The following is an 8,912-nucleotide window of genomic DNA, read 5'->3' as shown; positions in this document are numbered from 1 at the left end:
CACTTTTCATTTATCTAAGCACACCTGAGAAGGGTGCTATAAAATCAGACCTTGAGGATAGTCCACAACGTGATGCAGCTACTCCTCCAAGGGAGGACAGACCATTTCAGCCGGAGTTTGAAACTGGAATTGAGCATGAACACAGTCCAAGAAAGTCACAATTGTTGACCCAATTCAGCAAGAGGTGTACAACTATTTTGAAACATTAGAGCAAAACACTGCTGGCCCAAGTAATATCATACCTCATGAGCAGCAAATAGACATACTCAAACAAGAGATCTATGAACTTGAGGTGCTAAATCGCCACATTAAGCAGGAAAATGAAAAAATCAAGCAGCAAGCTGATATTGACAAAGCGATCCAAGATAACACCATGCTTCACATGGGCATGTGGCAGAAGAAAAACAGGAGACTCAAGAAGAAATGTAGAAGGCTAAACAGAGCCTTAATCAATTTGAAATTCAGATGCATGTTCAAGAGACCAAAAGTCAATGTCTCCACACAGAGGAAGAAGAGGAGATTGGATGTCTTAGCAGAGGCATCCCAGCAGGCGGATTGAGCTGTGTTTCATTGCATGAGGACATGCAATACCCTCGTAGTGGGGGTATGTAGAGCCTCTACTCTACACCTACTTGTCTACCATTTCCCTCAGTTTTTCCTCATCTTTTCTTCACTTTTGCCTCATTTTCACTGTAAAACCACCTAGATCATTACATTAGGTGTCATTAAGCATGATCAAGTGAGTTTTGCTAATGGGTGACTGTTTTGTTTAGATTTTGATTTACTTGCAGGAATTCCATAGCTGTCTGGCAATCCCGCAGCCATTCAGCGATCCCGCAGCCATCTGATGATCCCGCAACCTTTTTGTTAAACTCAAGGTTCCACGTGTCAGTTTGCCAAATGAGCCACATGGGCACTTAGGTATCAACGTGCTCGAGGTTCCTGTGCCATTTGTTCAACCATCCATGTCATCTGTACCTCCGGTCAAAACTGGTCAAGTTACGGTCAAATAAAGGCAGCTTAACGGTGATTGTAAGCTGTTAGGTCACGTCAGCTCAAACGGTGACTTGTCCGCGTTTTGCAGGTGGTAGGGGACATGATCCAACACTGGATTCATTGCCCATGACGACAGAACCTCCAACTCATCCACGCAGCCTTATGATGTGTCAATGAACCTTAAATACGCATTACAGTTAGTTGTTTTTCAGTTATTAGCTGTACGTGTTAGGCCATCCTTCAGATGCCTATATATACTTGCGTCTGCGTACGCTTATTTTACTTTTTTAGCGGCTGTACTTTCTGAACTTGTGATAATTTTAAGAGCATTTGTAAACTCTGTTTTTATAGTGTTGTTCTAGCACTCTGTTTTGTACATTTCTGCAAATGGAGCAATAGAAACAGTGTTGTTTTGAAGCTTTCAGTTCCTTAAGTCTTCTTGTGGCTGAATGAATGGAGGGCCCCTGTTCATGTTAGCCTCTGTAAAGTATTTTATGTTCAGCATTTCTTTATTTTCTCATTCAGCATTTCTTTAAACATGTATAGTTTGATTTATTTGATTTCTTTTCTTTCAAGCTGATCAGTGTTGTTTCCTTGCAGGTTTTTAGCCCGGGATTTGTTTTTATGTTTGTGTATTTGCTTTACAAACTAATGGTATTTGAAGTTGACAGGTTCAAGTTGCTGTCTTTGTTCTTATAGCTGATTTTTAGTCTTATTTCTCAAAGTTCTGCTAACACATGAATGATCTTTTATCATAAATTGCTATCTTTTAAGGATCAGAATACCACTAACTTGCAGTTGGCTTTGAGTGCTTTTTAGACTAATCTTTCACTACTTTCTAATCATACTTTGCATAGTACATATGGCAGAAGTAGAGAGTTAGAAAGAGCAAAACGTTATCACTAGTCTTTAAAGTATATTTTTCTTATTTTTAATCACTTTTCTAATTCAACTTGAGCTACTTCCTAATCGTGCTTTACACAACACTATGTGTTTGAAGTAGGGAGTTAGGGAGAGATAATCATTATCTTTGGTTTTAAAAGTGACTTTCTTTTCTTTTGTTTGCAGCAGCATGAATGGTGCCTAGTGCCATTGGAAGTGGTTATTTGCTTTCAAGTTATTTCAAGTTACTTATTTCTTTCAAGCATTTACTTTCAAGCAAGTAGTTAGAGATCACTAATCACACACTATCACTCATCTGTTTATAAATCCCCACTCCATCTAAGGAAGATAAATTAACCACAAACAACACCCCCAACGATAAAAAAAAACTCTAAGAGGTTGCTTAAGTACATATAGTACAGCTTCAGTTCATCAGCTTACGAGCCTCGGGTTGACAATTAATACTAGCAATTTAGATAACACTAAATTGACTAAACAGTTGGTTCCTGGTGTATGTCCTCTTCTTTTGATGTTTCTTGATCCTTTTCTTCCTCCTCTTCATAATCTATGTAAAATAATTTCTTCTCAACACACTTATGACCTTTAGTGTATTTGCTATCACAATTGTAGCAAAGCCCTTTTTCTCTTTTTTCTTCCAATTGTTGTGGTGTAAACCTTGTAGGTTGTGGAAGGCTAGGAGCAAAAACACTTCCATATTTGTAGTTGTGAGTGGTGGGATTCCTTGTTTCCATAATTCCACTTTCAGTTTTTCTTGCCAACCTGAATGCCTTCTCCAATGAATCATGTTCCCAAAGAGGAACCTCATGTTGAATGTTATCCTTTTTAGTCCCTATGAAGACATCAACCCTTTGCTTCTCTGGAATATCATTTACCCTTATATTCAATTTTTGAAAGTCCTCAATGTGCTCTGCCATTGAACCCTTTTGTTTGAGATTTATCAATTGGCTAAACAAGGTGTTTCTCTTTGTATCTTTATAATGTGCTATCATTTCCTTCGTGAAAATTGACCATGTGACAAGTGGTTTACGAGAAAAAATCCCTTCATACCATAAAAATTGATTCGGTTCTAAATATAAATATGTAATACGTACCTTTTGTAACAGTTGCACCTCATGTAGATCAAAATATTGCTCCATCTGTAGTATCCAATTTACCGGATCCTTGCCATCAAACTTCCTCATATCGCTTGTTATTAGGAGCTTGATCTTGAAACGACTGTAACTTTGTAATTTCGGATATTTAATTTCTAAAATTTTGGTTTGTGATATCCCTCTAAGTCCTCTTTCTAACCTCTTAATTCAGATTGCAATTGGATTCCCGAAGAAAGAGTTATGTCCAATCTCCCGCGATGACCTAATTATAGACGGTTCAATAGAGCGAACTTCTACAACGTGCCACGTGTCACTATTTCGACCTTAGGTTTTGAAAATGATACCCAACAAACTACAGTCCATATGCTTTCTGTCACTTTTTATGAAATTTGAATCAGATGCTCAGAGAGAGAGTTATGACGATTTTCCCAAGGTCACCTGTTTGGGGTGTAATTCGGGAGCCTGCAAAAACCCTAAATGTCTCGGACCATATCTCTGAAAATATAGCGAAAAAAGATCTGAAATTCGGGCCCGAGCTTCACCAAGATTTCAGCTCAAATGGGTTTTAATTTCAGAATCTAAAATGCAGTAGAAACAAAATTAGAGCGAACATTCCATGATGACCTGTTTGAGATGGAATTCTAGAGCTTGCAAAACCCCTAACTTCCTCAGATCATATCTTCGAAAATATAACGAGACAAGATCTGAAATTAGGACCCGAGGTTCAATGAGATTTCATCTCAAATGGGTTTTTTTTTGAGCTTTTGAAACGTCGCAGAAAAAAAGCTATAGCGAAAATGCCACGATGACTTGTTTGGAGCAGTGAAACACTAGAATCCAAAGCTCTGATACCAAATGTTATGAAACCAGCTCACAAAAAGATAGAAAAGATAGATCAACGCCTTAGAAATAAGGCTCTTCGAGGGGGAAACCTCTTTTACATTACACAAATGAACAATTCTTGGATGATACAAATGACAATACCTCCTTTCTATATATAGGAGTCTAAGGGGTCATAATATAATCAGAGCCCACATAACAATAATAATGTAAGGGCACAATAATAACAATAGTGGGCTTCTATGGGGCACAATAATAACAATATGGGGATTACATGGGCACAACAATATAATAAGGGAGTTGTACTAATAACAATAAGGGGTTACAATAGTAGTATAGGAACCTAACGCTCCCAACACCACCAAATCTTTAATGTTTGCTTCTTTGGCTAGAAAGAACCCTTGCAATAATCCATGTGTCTCTAGCACATTATTTGCACAATTGCCTAACCCCAACTATACTCAATTTCATTTTTTCCATCAAGGTTACAAATAACCCTCTAGATCTTGCCACCCCAATAACTATAACTAATTAAACAATAAAAAAAACATTATTTTTTTCTGAATGCTTATGTGAAGTATTAAATTAGATTATTATATTTTTTTATTAAATTAAAAAGATAAATATTTAATATTTTTAAATTTTAATAATTAATTGATTGATTAATTTTTAAATTTGAGATTCAATGTAATTATAATTTAGAATTATATTATTATTATTAAAAAATTTAAAAATAATAATAATAAACCACTTTTTATTCAGCATTAAAACCGTTGAATTTTGAAAACTCAAGCATTATTAAATAGAACAATAAAACAATTAGAGTAAAAAATTCAGCGTGTCCAACAAAACCTCCCACAAGGCAGAATTCTGTTGACCCCAAAAACTTGTAATACCTTCAAAATGACGCGAGAGAGGCTCTTCGAGAAGGAGAAAATCACAATTCATAGGCTTCATAGTCATGAATTAACACATTTAATTCAATGCGCACTTGCAAAGTGCAAAAGATCAAAAATTAAGAAGTCTAAAATAAATTGCTTTCCGATTAATGCTTGGTTTGACGAGGAATGCAAAAAGACAAGGGGAATGTGGAAAGAGTCAAACAAGGATAACATAAAGCTCAAAGCTTACAAGCAGTTATTAAGCAAGAAAAAGGTCAATTTCATGGTTTCAAGGAGGGAAGAACTAATCTTCCTTGAGAAAAATAATCCCAAATTATTTTGGAAGGAACTCCAACCGAAAAAGATACAGATTGGAAATAGTATTGCAGCTTCTAAATGGTTTGACTATGCAAGACAACTCTATGAGCAGGATCCCAAGGGTGACCCTCCCCCCTTGGTCAACACTGATACTGAACTCTTCACGGTGCAAGAGGTAGAGATGGGTATCAAGAAGTTGGGTGTTGGAAAAGCAAAAGACTTAGTTGAACTCCAAACAAAATATCTAAAGTGGGGCTCAAAGATTCTTGCACCTCACATTACAAAAAAGTTCAACAACATCATACAACAAGGGCTCCTCACATATTGGGCAACTAGTATGGAAATACCTCTTTTCAAGAGCGGTGGCGTCAATAGTCCCTCCAATTATAGGACCATCATGATAAACCCTTTGTTTGCAAAGCTATTTGGAAGCATGCTAGAAAAAAAAATTAGCAAGTGGGCAGAAGAAAGAGATAAGTGTGCTAAAGGGCAAGCAAGTTTTAGACCTAAACATTCCACAGTTGATCATTGTATAACTTTAAGGCACATCATTGAAAAAGTTTGGGAGAAAAAGGAAGAAGTCTTTTGTTGCTTTATTGATTTCAGAAAAGTGTTTGACTCGGTTCCTAGGGATAAGCTTTGGCACAGAATGGTGGAACTTTGGGTTCCTAAACATTTGAAAGCAGCTGTGCATAGGCTGTATGAAGAGGTGAAAGCCAAAATTAGAACTTCATCGGGCATTTCTGAAAGTTTTAGAAGCGATATCGGGGTCAAGCAAGGTTGCCCACTGTCTCCTACCCTTTTTGGTTTATATATCAACAAACTTGAGGAGTAGTTAAATTCGCAAGGGGGTGATGGTATCTAATTGGGCAAGTTTGTTATAAGGCTTATTTTGTATGCAGATGACTTTATTCTGATTGCTAAATCGACTCTTGGTTTGCGAGAGCACTTACTATCCCTTGAGCATTTTTGTAGAAGTGTGGGGATGCAAGTCAATATCAACAAAACGAAAGTAGTGATTTTCTCTAAGAAAAGAAAACATACCCAACATAAGTTCTACTTTGAAGGCAACATTATGGAAGAAGTTGCAGATTACAAATATCTTGGAATTGACTTCAACAAAAATCTAAGTTGGAATGTTTGTAGAAAGAAAAGAACTTTAGGGGTTGGAAAGCATTTTATGCTTTTCAAAATAGGTGTAGAGAGGCAGAGTTATGGGACTGAAAAACCACTCAAACTCTTTTTGGGCTTCTAGTGATTCCAACGATTCTCTATGGTTGTGAACTATGGGCCAGTAGTACATCCGACATGCAGTGGAGACCAATTAAGAAAATTCAAAAGCCTTTGATTACAAACAAATTTAAGATTAAAAGTGCAGTTCCTTATGTTATCTTGTTAAGTGAAAGAGAGACTGCTCCTATTGAAGCAATTACTATGGTGCGAGTCATTAGGTATTTAAAAAAAAATGAGCAAATGGAAGAGGGTAGATGGCCTAAAGTTGTCTTTAATGACAGATTGTGCAAGAGAAAAGATACTTGGATGCAGCAAAATAACAAATGATTTAGTAAATGGGGTATTTGCTTGAACGCGTGTCCCATAAACAAAAAAGAGATAAAAGTTGTTGTTAAGGAACAGTTCCACAAGCGTACTTGGGATAAGGAGCTAGGAAGAAAGAAAAAATACTATATTGAAGTGTTTAATCCCACTGATAGTCATCTACCAAAAGCATACATAGAGGCCAATATCTCTTGGAGAGCCAAAATTCTTATTGCTCAGTTAAGGACTAATTCTCATCAGCTCCGTTGTGAAACAGGGCGCTGGAAAAGGCCTAAAGGAGTGTGGGAAATAAAGGAAGAAATAAATTATTTTAATGTCCACGAGGCTAAAGATAGCCTATGGGACAGATTGCTTCTTCATCTTCTTGATGTATTCAACCCTTTCTCTGTGAAGCTTCAAAATAAATGCTCCCAGCTTCTTGACAAACCCCTCGCTAAATAGATTATCCCAAGAGCTAGCTGCCAACATATCTGCATAACTTTCCCTGTTGTCTTTGAAGGCCTCACATTCTAAAATGAAATGCTTTCCAGTTTCCACTTTTCCGGAAGAACAAAAAATGCATACTCTTTCCTCCCACACTTCCTTTGGCCTTTTCCAGCGCCCTGTTTCACAACGAAGTTGATGAGAATTAGTCCTTCACTGAGCAATAATAATTTTGGCTCTCCAAGAGATATTGGCCTCTATGTATGCTTTTGGTTGATGACTATGAGTGGGATTAAAAACTTCAATATAGTAATTTTATTTCTTCCTAACTCCTTATCCCAAGTACGCTTGTGGAACTTTTCCATAACAAAAACTTTTATCTCTTTGCTGTTTATGGGACACGCGTTCAAGCAAATACCCCATTTACTAAACCATTTGTTATTTTGCTACATCCAAGTTTTTTTTTCTCTTACACAATCTATCATTAAAGACAACCTTAGGCCATCTACCCTCTTCCATTTGCTCAATTTTTTTTAAATACCTTATGATTCGCACCATAGCAATCGCTTCAATAGGAGCAATCCCTGTTTCACTTAACAAGATAGCATAAGGAACTACACTTTTAATCTTAAATTTGTTTGTAATCAAACGCTTATGAATTTTCTCAATTTGTCTCCACTGCATGTTGGATGTATTGCTGGCCCATAGTTCACAACCATAGAGAATCATCGGAATCACTAGAAGCCCAAAAATAATTTGAGTGGTTTTCCAGTCCCATAACTCTGCCTCTCTACACCTATTTTGAAAAGCATAAAATGCTTTCCAACTCCCCAAAGTTCTTTTCTTTCTACAACCATTCCAGCGTAGATTTTTGTTGAATTCAATTTCGAGGTATTTGTAATCCGCAACTTCTTCCAGAATGTTGCCTTCAAAGTAGAACTTATACTGGTTATGTTTACTTTTCTTAGAGAAAACCACAACTTTCATTTTGCTGATATTGACTTGCATCCCCACACTTTACAAAAATGCTCAAGGGATAGTAAGTGCTCTCACAAACCAAGAGCCGATTTAACAATCAGAATAAGGTCATCTGCATACAAAAGAATCCTTATAACAAACTTGCCCAAATAGATACCATCACCCCCTTGCAAATTTAACCACTCCTCAAGCTTGTCGATATATAAACCAAAAAGGGTAGGAGACAGTGGGCAACCTTGTTTGACCCCAATATCGCTTCTAAAACTTTCAGAAATGCTTACTGAAGTTCTAATTTTGACTTTCACCTCTTCATACAGCCTATGCACAACTGCTCTCAAATGTTTAGGAACCCCAAGTTCCTCCATTATGTGCCAAAGCTTATCCCTAGAAACCGAGTCAAACGCTTTTCTGAAATTAATAAAGCAACAAAAGACTTCTTCATTTTTCTCCCAAACTTTTTCAACGATGTGCCTTAAAGTTATACAATGATCAACTATGGAATGTTTAGGTCTAAAACCTGATTTCCCTTTAGCATGCTTATCTCTTTCTTCTGCCCGCTTGCTAATTTTGTTTTCTAGCATGCTTCCAAATAGCTTTGCAAAAAAAGGGTTTATCATGATGGTCCTATAATTGGAGGGATTATTGACCTCACCGCTCTTGAAAAGAGGTATTGCGAGACTAGTTGTCCAATTTGTGGGGAGCCCTTGTTGTGTGATGTTGTTGAAGATTTTTGTAATGTGAGGTGCAAGAATCTTTGAGCCCCACTTTAGATATTCTGCTTGGAGTTCAGCTAAGTCTTTTGATTTTCCAACACCCACCTTCTTGATGCCCATCTCTACCTCTTGTACCGTGAAGAGTTCAGTATCAGTGTTGACCAAGGGGGGAGGGTCAACCTTGGGAACCTGCTCATAGAGTTGTCTTGCAT

Source organism: Pinus tabuliformis, chromosome Q, assembly GCF_031772625.1.
Source record: "Pinus tabuliformis cultivar Carrire ecotype Pingquan chromosome Q, CPIR1, whole genome shotgun sequence".
NCBI classification, from domain to species: Eukaryota; Viridiplantae; Streptophyta; class Pinopsida; order Pinales; family Pinaceae; genus Pinus; species Pinus tabuliformis.
This window is presented reverse-complemented; position numbering follows the sequence as displayed.